Consider the following 15309-nt stretch of genomic DNA (forward strand, 5'->3'; position numbering starts at 1 on the left):
CCATAAGCGTGGAAGGGTATACTCAGATGTGAGTCCCTTGCTCATTGCACCATCAGGATTCAAGCAAGCCGGGCCGACGACGGCTGAAATGCCAGAAACCGGTCCCCGGAAGCTTGTTTCCTTCCCAGTATAAGAATTGGCTTGGTAGTTTGGTTTGCCCTGTTCCCATCATGCACTGGGACAGGAACAGACTAATTTGCATGTAGCCAGGTTCTGAGCTGGGATGGTGCAGTGAGCTAAAAAACGGTGATGGATCAAGCCCTGATCTTTGGACTGGGTAAGAGTGGTCTGCTTAATTCAGACACTCTGTTCATCACCACCCCCTTTTCTGAATCATTTTGTCCACCATAAGCGTGGAAGGGTATACTCAGATGTGAGTCCCTTGCTCATTGCACCATCAGGATTCAAGCAAGCCGGGCCGACGACGGCTGAAATGCCAGAAACCGGTCCCCGGAAGCTTGTTTCCTTCCCAGTATAAGAATTGGCTTGGTAGGTTGGTTTGCCCTGTTCCCATCATGCACTGGGACAGGAACAGACTAATTTGCATGTAGCCAGGTTCTGAGCTGGGATGGTGCAGTGAGCTAAAAAACGGTGATGGATCAAGCCCTGATCTTTGGACTGGGTAAGAGTGGTCTGCTTATTCAGACACTCTGTTCATCACCACCCCCTTTTCTGAATCATTTTGTCCACCATAAGCGTGGAAGGGTATACTCAGATGTGACTCCCTTGCTCATTGCACCATCAGGATTCAAGGAAGCCGGGCCGACGACGGCTGAAATGCCAGAAACCGGTCCCCGGAAGCTTGTTTCCTTCCCAGTATAAGAATTGGCTTGGTAGTTTGGTTTGCCCTGTTCCCATCATGCACTGGGACAGGAACAGACTAATTTGCATGTAGCCAGGTTCTGAGCTGGGATGGTGCAGTGAGCTAAAAAACGGTGATGGATCAAGCCCTGATCTTTGGACTGGGTAAGAGTGGTCTGCTTAATTCAGACACTCTGTTCATCACCACCCCCTTTTCTGAATCTTGTTCACATAACAGCGTTGCACGGTTGTGACTTTTAAATAAGGCAATCCAATAACCATGCGATATAGTGACTACTGACACAATAGAAAGTGAAAAAATACTCTGTAAATAACTACTGGAAAAGGCTCACAATGCTAAATACAATTCGTGCTCGAATTACATTCAATTTGAGTACTTTTTTCATCATAGTCAAATATACATAATGTACAAATACATATACAGTATAAAAATATATATGTGATCCACAATTAATTACAAAACTAAACGTACTTTGTTCTTGTTAAGAAAAATTTGAAATCATCATTGTCAGCTATTTGCAGAGAAAATCTATCATGTCTTCAGACACCCCGCATCATTCATTACATTTAGGCTCAAACTAGCATTGAAAAAAGAAGAACGTACTGACAGTTCTGATTAATTTGTCCTAAAAAATCAAATTGAGGAGATTAAATATAACTTTTGGTTTTGTGTGTATATATATTTTTTTTCACTGAAAAAAACTAATACGTTTCAGGGAAGTTATAGTTAGAAATTTAAAAAAACGTATAAATTCACTGAAAAATCCATAGGTTTCAATGACATTATAGTTAGTTGAACATTTCACTCATACAAAACCAGAAAAATGTGGCTGTTAGTTGAGCTAACTATAACTTGCACTCCCACAATATACTGCTGATGACGTCACATATTACATCATTCAGACATGGTCAGTAATACCACTTATGACATCACGAATGACATCTCAAATTACTACACTGATGACATCACTGATGACATCATCCAGTGACTGTGTGTTTCTGTAAAGTTTCAATATGTTTTATATATTTATATGCCAAGGTGTAATAAAGTGTGAGTGGGTGTATGAGTGTCTGAATAGTAGGTCCATGACTGACTGTATAAGTGAGTGATGAAAAATGTGTTACTGAATGCATGGGTTAGTGACTAAACTGTGTAAATGTCTGTATCAGTCTGAGTGTGTAAGCGGCTGCATGGGTTGATGAGTAGTTACATGAGTGTCTATATGGGTTATTGATTGGTTGTCTGAGTATCTGTATGGGTGCCTGAGTGTCTGTGTGGGTGTGTGGGGGTGTCTGTAACTATGTGCATAGATGTGCGAGTGGGTAATTCACTGGGTGTATGGGTTTGAGAGTACATCTGTAAAGGGCTGTACGGTTGGGTGAGCAGGTGTATGGGTGTGTTGGTGTGGTAATGGATGTCTCAGTGGTAAATGTGTGAGTAACTACATATGTGAAAGGCAGTATATGTGAGTGTTGGAGTATATAAATCACTTTATGTGAGAGTGGCTGTATGGATGAGTGTGCGCTTGTATCAGTGATTGTATAAGGGAGTAAGTGTGTGTTAGTATCTGTATTATTAAGTAAGGTGGTTTGTGTATAACTGTATAGGTGAGTAAATGGGCGTGTGAATGATTCTTTGTATGATTGACTAGGTGTGTGTGAGTAACTATTAATGAGTGGCAATGTGTGAGTTTCCGTATAGGTGTATGAGTGCAAATGATACTGCTGATGTGATTTCATGTATGAGTGACTGTATGAATGAATGAGTGGATGTGTGTGTAGACCTCGGAATCAGTGAGTGGGTATGTAGTAAATGGTATTGGTGTGTCTGTGGCTTCAAAAATGGTACTATGTATTTTAGAGTGGGTGTATCGAAGGTTATGTTAGGGTGTGAGGAGGTGCATCAGATTATCATGTGGATGATGTCATCAGTGATATATTCAGTGACGTCATTTGAGATGTCATCAGTGATGTAATTAGTGATGTCACTGACCATGTCATGAATGATGTAATATGTTACGTCATCATCAGTGCATTGTGCAAGCAAGCAAGGTGCAGAAAGAGGCAATAGAAGTGCAGAAAGAAGCAACAGAGGTGCAGAAAGAGGCAAGAGGGGTGCAGAAAGAGGAGAGAGAAGTGCAGAAAGAAGCAAAAGAGGTGCTCACAGAGGAAAAAGTGAGACGGAAAGAGGCAAGAGTAGTGCAGAAAGAACCAAAAGAAGTGCAGAAAGAAGCAGCAGAGGGGCAGAAGGAGGCAGGAGGGGTGAAGAAAGAAGGAAAACCAGTACAGAAAGAAGCAACATAGGTGCTGACAGAGGCACGTGAGGTGCAGAAAGAAGCAAGAGAGGTACAAAAAGAAGGAAGAGAAGTGCAGAAAGAAGTAACAGAGGTGTAAAAAGAGGCAAAAAGGGTGCTGAAAGATGTAAGAGCGGTACACAAAAAAGCAAGAGAGGTGCAGAAAGATGGAAGAAGGGTGTAGAAAGAGGCAAGAGGGGTACCGAATGAAGGCAATGAGGTACAGAAAGAGGTAACAGTCGTGCATAAAGTGGTAAGAGAGGTGCTAAAAAAAAGTAGAAGAGATTTGCAGAAAGAGACAAGAGAAGTGCAGAAAAAGAAATGCGCAGAAAGAAGCAACAGAACTCCAGAAAGCGGCAAGAGAGGTGCAAAAGGAAGCAAGAGTGGCTTGCACACCATTAGTGCCAAGGAAGAGAAGTGCAGAAAGAGGCAAAAGAATTGCTAAAAGAAGCAAGAGGTGTAGAAAGAAGGTAGATAAGTACAGAAAGAGGCAAGTGAGGTGCAGAAAAAAGCAAGAGCAATGCAGTAAGAACCAACAAAGATGATGGAAGATGCACAAAGGGTGCAAAAAGAGTAAGAGAAGTGGAGAAAGAGGTAACATTTTTGGTAACGTTTGAGCCGTTTGACCTAGAAACAAGGATTTTTTATTAAAAACGGAAGATTATGGAGCAGATGATGAATTATGTGGCTAATTCGGAAAATGTATAATTGGTCGAAAGTTGGTGCAGCCAAACAGTCGCATAATTCCAGTGGCCCTGCTCATACCTCTAACTAGGTCCACAAGTGCTACTCAGTGATTTCTTCTTTTTTTCTCACTGAGTTCATAGGTGAACTTCTATGTAAACGAAGAAGACTAAACCTGAGGTTACCACTCCACAACACAGACTACCATACCACATACTTTCTATCCACATAATATCACTACACAACATACCACATAAATCCACTACACACAACGTACATCTACTCCATTCCCAAAAACATTAGTAAAAAACTTTCACATTTACAATGCCAAAAGCTCTAACTCTCGCAAACGCGAAACCTATTACATTGCAAACACTACTATAACTTAGGTCTTAGCAATCCTACTGTGTGGGACTTACTGGAGGTAACAAGAGGGATACTTGGCCCCCTAGGACATCCTTGGTGGCAAACTACCCCTCCTATTATCTCCAGTAAATACCACACAGTAGGATTGCTAAGTTCTTATGACAGGCCATGCCCCCTTTGGCCACCACTCTGCAAACGTTCTCCCTGGCATGCTCTTTGATGGGGATTGAAGTCCCATTCAGTGCTGGGGGTCCTTAGGGGCCAACTAGCCTACCTCTTACCTCCAGTAAGCCCCACACAATGGGATTGTTGAGAGGTGGACACAGGCCACACCCCCTTGCCCCACCGCTCTGCAGAAGCTCCTGGTGTGTTCTAAACTGGGAGATTAAGTCCCCTTTCCTAGGGGCCACCTAGCCCTCCTGTTACCTCCAATAAGCGTCTAACAGCTGATTGCTGAGAGTGGTCCGAGGCCACCTCCCTTTTTAAACAACTCTGCAAACACGCCTCCTGCTGCACTGCTGCTTGGGATGAAGTCCGCTTGTGTCCTTAGGTCTTTAGGACACAAGAGGACCTCATCCCCCCCACCAGAAATACGCCAAGAGGTGTGTTTGCATAGTGGTGTAAAAAAGGGCATGGCCTCGGATCACCTCTCTGCAATCCATTTGTGTGGCACCTACTGGAGGTGCCTGGTGGGCTACTTGGCCCCCAGGGACCCTCAGTATTCAAGGGGACTTAATTCCCCAACTTAGAATGCTCCGGTGTGCATTTGCTGTGTCATGCTGGGAGGGGGCAGGCCTCTGGCAAGTTGCTGGTTTCTTTTTTTATAAATGTGTTATTTTATGGGAGAAGGCAGCATGGACCACCTTGCCTGGGCCACTTTTGGGCCCAGGGACCCCATCCCCTGGGGCATGGCCGCCTTTTTTTTATTTTGGGGAGGGGGCCACGTGACCCCTCTCCAGATTCCAATTATGGCCCAGTGGACCCCATCCCCCAGGGCCTGGCCAACCTTTTTTTATATATGTTTTTGGGAGGGGGCTGCATGGCCCCCCTCCTCAGGCAAATTATGGCCCTGGGGACCCCATGATCCCATCCTCCAGGGCCGGCCTTTCCAATATTTTATTTATTTTTATTTTTAATTAAAGGGGAGTGGGCCAGAAGTGGTCCCTCCTGGGCCACTTCTTGCCCTGGAGACCCCATCCCCGGGGCCGCCTCTTAGCATTGGGGACTCTGGGGGGAGCCCCAATGCTCCCACAGCCCTAGCCGGCACCCCACCTCCTGCGGGAGATGGCATTGCTTTTGCACAAGGTGAGCTGCTAACATGCAGCTCCCGTTGTGCAAAAGCAACATGCTTTTCTTTTTGGAAGCCAGAGCAGGTTTCCCAAGGCATCTTGCAGTTGATTTTTATAATGAAAACTATTTATGGCATATAAATATAAACTATATAAAACATGAAAATATATTTAAAAATGTTTTTGTGTAGTGTGTGGTTCTGTTTTAATCAATAAAATTACCATCTTGCTGACTTGCTGGTCCGGTCCTCATTCTTTGCTGGCGTGGAGGCGGTGTCTGCGAGCGCAGAGCGAGCTGAGGAGGAACCTGTTTTTCATATATATATATATATATATATATACATACATACATATATATATTGGGAGCACTATAAACAAACTAAAATTGAGAATATTGCAACACCTAAGGGCGATAAAAAACAAGGACCCTTGCTACCCAATGGCCACACATTTTGCCCAATATCACCAAAGCAATCCCACCCTGTTGAAATATTCAGGAATAAAGATGTGTAAACTCCCAGATCGAGGTGGAGATCAATTGCAACAATTGAGACGTTTGGAATCAAGAGTAATACTGAGCATGGGAACTGAAGTACCATTTGGTCATAACTTGGATGCCGAACTGCATGTACATTTGTGAATTGGTATAGAGACATTAAAGAACAATATGAAATTGTCATTCCATTATGTGGAACTATATGAAATCTTGAAAATGGTTTTTGATGTTGGATTTGGTACATGTTTGAAATGATTATGGAATCAGAACCGATTAGTCACTCAGATCATAAATTGCAAAAGGAAGATAGAGAATGTGGGGGAGAGGTGACTTATAGAAATTATGGAAGAGTATGATGTTAGGAAGGAAAAGTTCAATGGAGTACTTTACATATATCATGCTTTGCTGCAAAGGGAGACACATGTTGAAGTAATGTATATAATTGTAAATAATAGGTTGTATATAGACCTGATTCACCATATTATGCATTATCGAGATTTGATCCCATGAATGATTTATACTTTACTAATTAGAAAATTGCAGCGACTTTGAATTTTGGTTTTCTCCTAACCCTCTGATTGTTATAAAGTTACAGGTCACATATAGGACAACACCGATCAATATCTGAGCGGTTTCCTTATCCCCGAAATCATCTTTAATTTTATCCTCTGTTCATAAATTAGCGAGAGTACTTTACGTGAATAGGTATAACTTAAATACCAATCATTATACATAGATGGACTGATCTGACTGTTAATACTTTATGTAAATACTTTATTTAGAATTATCAGTTCTGGGTTACCATTTGTACTTCACATTAATTTTACACATTCATATGTAGGACGGAACCTAATTTGATGTGAAATACTTTATTTAAATTAATGGTTCAGGATTACTTTTGGTACTTTACGTTAATTGTACATATTTATGTATATGATTACAAAAATGTACTGACCATGTGCCTACTATGCTGGGTTGGTGGTCTAGATGACCATGAAAATAGTAGAGGGTACTTACACTGTTCACTGTATTTAAGTAAGGTCTAGACCTGTGGACTCTATGGTCCAGTGGAAGGCAGGAGCCGAAACGCGTAGACCGTCCATTTGATGCACTTTCTTTTTTGCACTGGTGTGTAAATAAAAAACGCCGAAAACTATCTGTTGCTGTGCCGTGTCTTTGGTCTACTAAACGTAGGGAAAAGAATCTGTGAATATATATATATATATATATATATATATATATATATATATATATATATATATATATATATATTCACAGAAAAAACCATAGGTTATACTCCATATATAGTTAGGAATTTGCATTTACAAAACCTTGAAAATTCAATGAAAAAACCATTGGTTTTAGGCCATATATAGTTAGGGATTTGCATTTACAAAACCTTGAAAATTCAATGAAAAAACCATTGGTTTTAGGCCATATATAGTTAGGGATTTGCATTTAGAAAACCTTATTTTACTCGCATAAAACCATTGAAATTCCATATATAGTTATAAGCGCTAACTATATATCGCGCACCCGCAATCCACTGCTGATGATGTCACATATTACATCATTCATGACATGGTTAGTGACATCACTGATGACATCACTGATGACAACATCCAGTGACTGTATGTTTCTGTAAAGTTAAAACATGTCTTACATATTGAAGAATGAGTGGATGTATAAGTGTCTGGATGAAGGATTTAGTAGGTGCAAGACTGACTGTATGAGTGAGTGATTAAATGTGTCTCACTGAGTGCATGGGTTAGTGACTAAACTGTTTTAATTTGTGCATCATTATATCTGTTGTTCTACAAACTGCTGCATATGTTGATCAGTAGCTATATGAGTAACTGTATGGGTTATTGATTGGTTGTCCAAGTATTTGTATGGGAAACTGAGTGTGTGTGTATGGGTGGCTGGGAGGTGTGTGACTCTGTACATAGATGTGTGAGTAGTTGATTCACTATATGTATAGATTCAAAACTGCATGTGGAAACAGCTGTATGGGCGGTTGACTGTGCATGAGTGTATTAGTGAGTGAATGGATATCTCAGTGCTACATGTCATATTAAGTACATATGTAAAACACAGTACATGTGAGAGTTGACATCTATAAATAACTGTGCATAAGAGCTAGTGAATGTGTGAGTGGCTGTATGGATCATTGTGAACATGTATCAGAGATTGTATACGAGAGTAAAGTAAATATGTGTTAGTATATGTTTGAATAAGTAAGGTGTGTATAACTGTATAGTTGAGAAAATGGAGGTGTGATTGATTTTTGGCATAACTGACTAGGTGTGTGAGTAACTCCATGGATGAGTGACTGTCTGTTTACACTGATTGTATCTAAGGTTATATTAGAGTCTGAAGAGGTTCATGGTATTATCACATGAATGATATCATCAGTGATGTGATCAGTCATGTCAAATGAGATGTTATCAGTGATGACATCAGTGATGTCATTTGAGATGTCATCAGTGATGTCATCAGTGATGTCACTAACCATGTCATGAATGATGTAATATGTGACATCATCAGCAGTGGATTGCGGGTGCGCGATATATAGTTAGCGCTTATAACTATATATGGAATTTCAATGGTTTTATGCGAGTAAAATAAGGTTTTCTAAATGCAAATCCCTAACTATATATGGCCTAAAACCAATGGTTTTTTCATTGAATTTTCAAGGTTTTGTAAATGCAAATCCCTAACTATATATGGCCTAAAACCAATGGTTTCTCATTGAATTTTCAAGGTTTTGTAAATGCAAATTCCTAACTATATATGGAGTATAACCTATGGTTTTTTCTGTGAATTTCAATGGTTTTTTAATAGCAAACATCAAAAGCTGTCAAATGTCAAGTACGTGATAGGTAAAAACGTTTTCGTGTTTATGCACGCTGATGTGCTTTGAACGCTGCCCCCCCCCCCCACTCCCCTCTTTTCTCTTAGTAGTACTCTCTCTTTGCAGATAGTGAACGGTAGTTAACGCAGACCTTTACCCCTGTTGTAATCCGTCGTACCTGCTTGTCTCTCCATTTGATTGATTATTATCCAAGCATTTACTGTTTTACAATTGGTTCTCTTTGGATCATTCTCTATTTACAAACAAGCACAAAGTCACAATACTCTGTTTAGTCTTTGCAGATAGTGAAAAATCGTGTAAAAAAATAAAAGTAATCGAGCAAAATCAGTAGACCACTAATTCGATCTCTTTTTAACCTCGGTAAAATACAAACATTAGGAATAACCCTTCATGAGAAATACGAAAATAGTGAAATGAATTGAGCTCCACACCATGAGGGCTGCAAAACAGCTCGACTCCGCCACCCACACTGCCCAAAATAACGGCAAACCCTATGCAAATATTATAAATATACACAACACACCACCAAAGAAACAGAATAAAACATTTTATTAAATAACTATTTACATAACTATTTTATACTTTTTATTGCCCGATCCGGCTAGCTCAATCGATCGAGCATGAAAGTCATGCACTGATAACAAGCGTTGAGAGTTTGTAGAATGATGGCTTCAGATTTTCCACATACAGTGTAGTGGCGCGAACTGGCAGGGGGCGTTTGGATTCTACCCCTTCTCCAAATAAGATTTTCATACGTGAATGTTCGTTCATGCTTTTTGTCCCTGAGTTGCTTCCATGTCACTGCCTTACATAAATGGCATAAGTCCTGGTTATTGAGTGCCATACTTCAGAGTTCTAAGCAGTTCTTGTAACACTGTTTAAACCTTATTTGCACCTGCTGCAGCTTCACTATTCAAAGTAAGTGGGGTCCATTTGTGGACCTGACTGCATTGGAAAACAATGTGATACGGTGCCTCCCTAAACCGCTTGACGGAGGCTCTCGAGGGGCGGTGAGATGGCGCGGACTGAGAGGGGGCGCTTGGCTCCTGCCCCCTCCCCAAGTCGTGTTGCCCTGGTGAGGCCTGAGATCGCCCCCGGCATAGGTGGCCGGCTCCCGGGGTCCGGCGGAATTTTTTCCCTTTTGAAGAATCTTTCATTCTGGACCTTGTCCCACAATCCGTTTCACCTGAAGACACGCTGTCGTAGGGCGCCCCTTTACCGTTTTAGTTGCCATTCCGCCCGCTTTTGGTACTCTGTGCCTCTTCCGCCATTCAGCTGTTTACCGCTCGCTCTTGCGACTACAACGTCTCGCTCACCATGTAGTTGAGTTGCTCCCGCTCTTAAGATTTGACCGAACTTTTTGGACTGCTGAAAGCGGTGGAATTCCGACCGCTGGTTGGTGGAGACATTTTGACTATATTCTGCACCTGCATTGTCGCGTAATGCGTCATATGACGCGACGCGTTAGCGCACCCGGATGTGCTCCGGTGCGCAAGGCGCAGCTTCCCGGAAACGATCCAGAGCGCGCCGCGCAGCGCGTAACGTAAGCATAACAGGTCATGTGACTTGTTAATAAAACTTTTCATTGGTTCATTTTACTTTTCTTTTCCTAATTATGTAAGACTAGGTCATGTGACCTAAAAATAACACTTTTCATTGGATTAAAACATTTTTTTTCCCCAAACGATGAAAGCCCCACCTTGTTTCTGGATGTTTCAGACTGAAGCTGGCGTCACCATGAGAGCACCACCATCTCGTAGCTCCGTCGTGGCCATTCCGCAAGCAATCATGGCAGCCGCTCCCCACCGGAAGCCTGCGGGAGTCGAGGGCCCCCAAGACTTTTGTACAATCTTCAAGGCTGAGGGGACGCTTTCGAGAATGGAACCCAAGCCCTGGCAGACAAGCGTCCGAGTTCCAAGGTGTCCCAGGGCCATTTTACTGGACCAGGCCCAAATCCGAAGAGCCGGCCGCCATTTTAAGAGTCCTGTGGAAGCCGCCTACCGCTGCACCGCAAGAGTGGGAGCAACTCAACTACATGGTGAGCGAGACGCTGTAGCCGTAAGAGCGGGCGGTAAACAGCTGAATGGCGGATGAGGCACAGTGTAGCAAAAGCGGGCGGAATGGCGACTGAAACGATAAAGGGGCGCCCCACTACAGCAGACAAGCCTCCGCCATGTGCTTCAAAACTGCATATGTATCTCGTGATATCAAGGTTGGGCAACCAGTACAGAACAAGCAGTTACGAGTCCCATTGTTATGTTATGTTATGTTATACGTTTTGTAGAGCGCAACAGCTGCCCCAGCGACGGGGCGTCCCGGCGCTAGAACCATAACACAATCTACTGGAAACGAGAGAGGGATCTACGGGGTGGGAAAAAGATGGGTTTTGATCGCTCTTCGGAAGGCTAACAAATCATCCATGCAACGGATGTGGAGAGGGAGGGAGTTCCACAGTTTGGCCCCCAGGAGCTTGAAGGAACGACCTCCGATGCGACAAAATTTCGTCTGGGGTATCAGGGCTAGATGTTGCCCCATAGACCGGAGGTTCCGTTTGGGCTTATAGGGGGTCATCAGAGGACGAAGAAGCTCTGGGCCTTCATTCTTCAGGATCTTAAAGGCAAATAAGAGGGCCTTGAACTGGATCCGGGCTTCGATGGGCAGCCAATGAAGTCTGTGCATAGTCGCTCTTACTGAACATCTTCTAGGAAGGCCTACTATCGCTCTGGCTGCCGAGTTCTGGATTCGTTGGAATCTTTTTATCTCTGCTTTATTAGCTCCCAGCAGCAGGACGCTCGCATAGTCCAGTCTTGACAAGATAGTAGACTGCACTATGAGTTGTCGTGTCTTGGAGTCGAAATAGCCCAGGATGTGGTATAGGCTTCTCAGTAGTCCAGTGCAGGTTGCGGCAACTTTTTTAGTGTGTGATTGGAAGCTCAGGGTCGAGTCCAGCCACACCCCTAGATTTTTTACTAAGTTTTTTGGAGGGGGTGCTGGGCCCAGAGACTGAGGCCACCATAAATCGTTCCAGTTGTTGCTGTTTTTCCCCATTATTAATACCTCGGTTTTTCCACCGTTCAGCTGGAGGCAATTTGCTGTCATCCATTTGGCGACGGCAGACAGTCCATCCCTAAAATTGGTGGTCTCCGGGGAGGGAGCCTCACTAAGGCTGATGACTAGCTGAGTGTCGTCAGCATACGACACCATTGTGAGGCCCCATCTCTTAGCAACCTCCGCCAAAGGTTGCATATATAGGTTAAACAGGGAGGGACTGAGAGCTGAGCCCTGTGGTACCCCTTGCCCTATGTCTTGAGGTTTGGAGATAAACGGGGGGGCAGATACCCTGAATGATCTGCTGGTCAGGAAGGACCGAAACCATTGGAGCGCTGAGTCCACGATTCCTATATCTTCCAAGCGTTTTAGGAGAATGGCATGGGACACCGTGTCAAAGGCCGCGCTAAGATCAAGCAGTATCAGCGCGGCACTTTTGCCGGTGTCCATGATTTCCCGCAGGCTCTCAGTGGAAGTGAGGAGCGCGGATTCCGTACTATGGCCCGGCCTGAAGCCATGTTGGGAGGGGTCCAGGATGTTATTTTTCGCCATATACTCACTGAGTATTTTATTCGCGTGGGCTTCTGCCAATTTAGCGACCCAAGGTAGCAAAGAGACAGGCCGGTAGTTCTCTGGTTTGGCGGGGTCTAGGGAGGGTTTTTTTATAATCGGGGTTACCCAGGCCTGTTTCCAGCAGATGGGAACCGTGGCCGTAGCAAATGATAGATTCAAAATCGCGGTTAGGGGTGGGAGGAAAAATTCCAGGGCTCCTAGAAAGTGACTAGGTCTCATTGGGTCTGTGGGTGCACCCGACTTCACCTTCCTACAGAGTTTAGCAAGTTCATCACTGGAGATGGCGGGTAGGCAAGTGAGCCTCGCATCTCCGAAGGTGGCGTTAGGAGAGTCGACGTCTCCTGGGATGTCCTGGGTGAAGGTGTTATAAATTTTCTTCACCTTGTCTGTGAAGAAGGTCGCTAGGTCTTCACACTGTTGCGTGGAGGTGATATGAGTGGCTGGTTTGGCTCCGTTTTGTATTTTTTGCACTATTTGAAAGATAGTTTTCGTAGGGTTTGAGCTGGATTCAATTTCAGAGGCGTAGAAGGCAGCACGGGCTATCCGAATTGCCTTGTGGTATGCTTTCAGTGAGGCCAGGTATGAAATTTTATCATCCTGCTTATATTCCTTCCTCCACTGACGTTCTATTTTCTTGCATGCTTTCCTCATTTTTTTCAGGCTGTCGTCAAACCAGGGGTTGGAAGGAGTGCTACGTCCTTTAGTCCACTTGGCTGGTATGATGGCATCCAGCCCCTTGGTGATCCAGTCCTGGAAAGACGCATAAGATTTTTCTATGTCGTCTGTGGTCTCCAGGGTAGGTTGGCCCAGGCTGGCCGCAAGGTCACCTTGTTGGAGTTTATGCCAGGGTCTTTTTAAACAGGAGGTGGGTAATTTTTTCTTGGGCGGGGAATTGTTCGGAATGGAGAGGGTTACTAATGAGTGGTCCGTCCATGCCATAGGTTTAGGGTCATCCGTTTTGGCATCGGGAATATTAGTAAATATTGGATCAAGTAAGTGTCCTGCTACATGTGTGGGAGATTTGACCAGCTGGGTTAGTTGTAAGGCGGCTAAGTCCGCGACAAAGTTGCTAATTTTAGCGTCAGTTCCATTGTCTAGGTGGAGATTGAGATCTCCTAAAATGGTGAAATTAGCCGAGCCAGTGATCCAGGCATGTGTAGCATCGATGACCTCTTCCGTGAACTTAGCAGAAGGCCCCGGGGGTCTATAGATAAAAAGGCCCGAAAAAGTGCAGTGGGGGCTTGTGGAAATTTTAAAGCGGGCACATTCGCAATCTGCAATACTTTCCTTTTGGAAGGAGCAAGTAAAGGGAGTTCTGTAGATGGCAGCAATGCCGCCTCCTCTTGAGTCTCTATTAATGCACGTCATAGAGAACCCATCAGGTATTGTTAAATTAGGGATGCTAGTAAGATCATCTTTAAGCCATGTTTCACTTAGAAACATTATGTCTGGGTTCTCGTCCATTAGGAGAGTTCTTACCTCTGCGTGGTGTTTGACCAGCGATCTGACATTCAGCTGCATGATGGTGAGTGAGGTATCGTTTCTTATAGTCTTTTTATGGCTTATCAGGCAAGGTTCCGGTAAGGCCAGACTACAAAGCTTGCAGTAGAGGGAGGTACGACCTATGCAACCTTCTATATTGTTGCATCTGGGGCCGATGTTAAGCGCCCGCAGAGTGTTATTGTCGTAAACGATTTTTTGGGCATGGGGTCTGGCGAGAGGCGAGGACTTGGCGAGGACGGGCGAAGACGGGCTTGCCTTTGGCGCGCCTTCGGCGCGCTGACGGCGCGCCCGCTGCGCCCGTCCGCTGCGCGTACGGTAAATGCACATCCCTAAAAAGGGGAAGAGGGGGGGGGTGGGTGTGGCCTAGAGGTAGGCGTGGCCTCTACTCCTCGCCGTCAATGGCGGCAAAACATTTGTTTTGAGGTGGTCGTTGCAGCGAAGGAGTCGCTGTTTAAGCGTCTCACTGGCCCGCTAAGAAGGTGGCAACCAGGTGAGTGCTCTTTTAAAATCAGCAAAGTATTTTATAAGTGACACAGAAAAGATACAATTTTTAAAATTAAAGATTCCGTCGTCTCCCGGCTTCCGCCTCAGGAGATTGCAGGGTTCTACACCGGCGCCATTTTGGGCGCGGCCGGGCAGGTCCAGGATCTACTGAAACATAAAAAATGAGGCTGACGTCTCTGAAGCAGTTCACGAACAGCAGGACATAGCAAATAAACATGAACTCTCTAAAGCTGTTAACTCACTGCAGAACAAAACAAGTGAACCTGAAACCTCTGGAATAATTGTCGCTCAAAAGAACAACACACAAAACTCTGTAGAGCCTGAAGAAAAAAAAACAGAAGGGCACTGTAGTTTCAGACACACTTAACACTAATGACGAAACAAAGATATCGTCTGTTTATAAAGCAGTTATCATCTTGACAGAATTGACAAAGAAGTGTACAGACACCAATGCATCAGCATTCTCGGAGAATCTTAAGGAACAAAGAAAGACCTGTTCACTCTTGACACCCCAGGTGCTGTGTATATTGCACTATAGTGCTGCATCGAGAAAACGGGCAACCCTATTGATGTGGATTTTTCATTATTGATTATTGTAAAGAAATGGCGACTCCCCCCTTTAGCAGATTAGCTAAATGTTTGCGTAATTTAGGCATAAAAGTTATATTATTGTTGTTGTTGTTGTTATCGTTATAGTTCTGGTTAATTTCAAAAAATGGTTAAATATATTTACAGTTTTTGTTGCGTTCGTTATATTTAAATATTAATAAAGTTTTAAAATGTAACTGTCTTGGAGTACTATATTTTTTTAAAAAATCGGGTGAATGGGGCCTTGAATCGGGTTATTGTCATGTG

General features: G+C 43.7%; 1 protein-coding gene across 1 annotated transcript in view; it reads left to right on the forward strand.

Moving 5' to 3' along the window:
- The window catches only part of LOC147747153 (sodium/glucose cotransporter 4-like), a 782848-nt gene that overhangs the window by 565818 nt on the left and 201721 nt on the right, over nucleotides 1-15309 (forward strand). The gene's annotated exons all lie outside the window — the stretch shown is intronic.

The sequence above is a fragment of the Lissotriton vulgaris genome, chromosome 1_1 (assembly GCF_964263255.1).
Source record: "Lissotriton vulgaris chromosome 1_1, aLisVul1.2, whole genome shotgun sequence".
Classification (NCBI taxonomy): Eukaryota; Metazoa; Chordata; class Amphibia; order Caudata; family Salamandridae; genus Lissotriton; species Lissotriton vulgaris.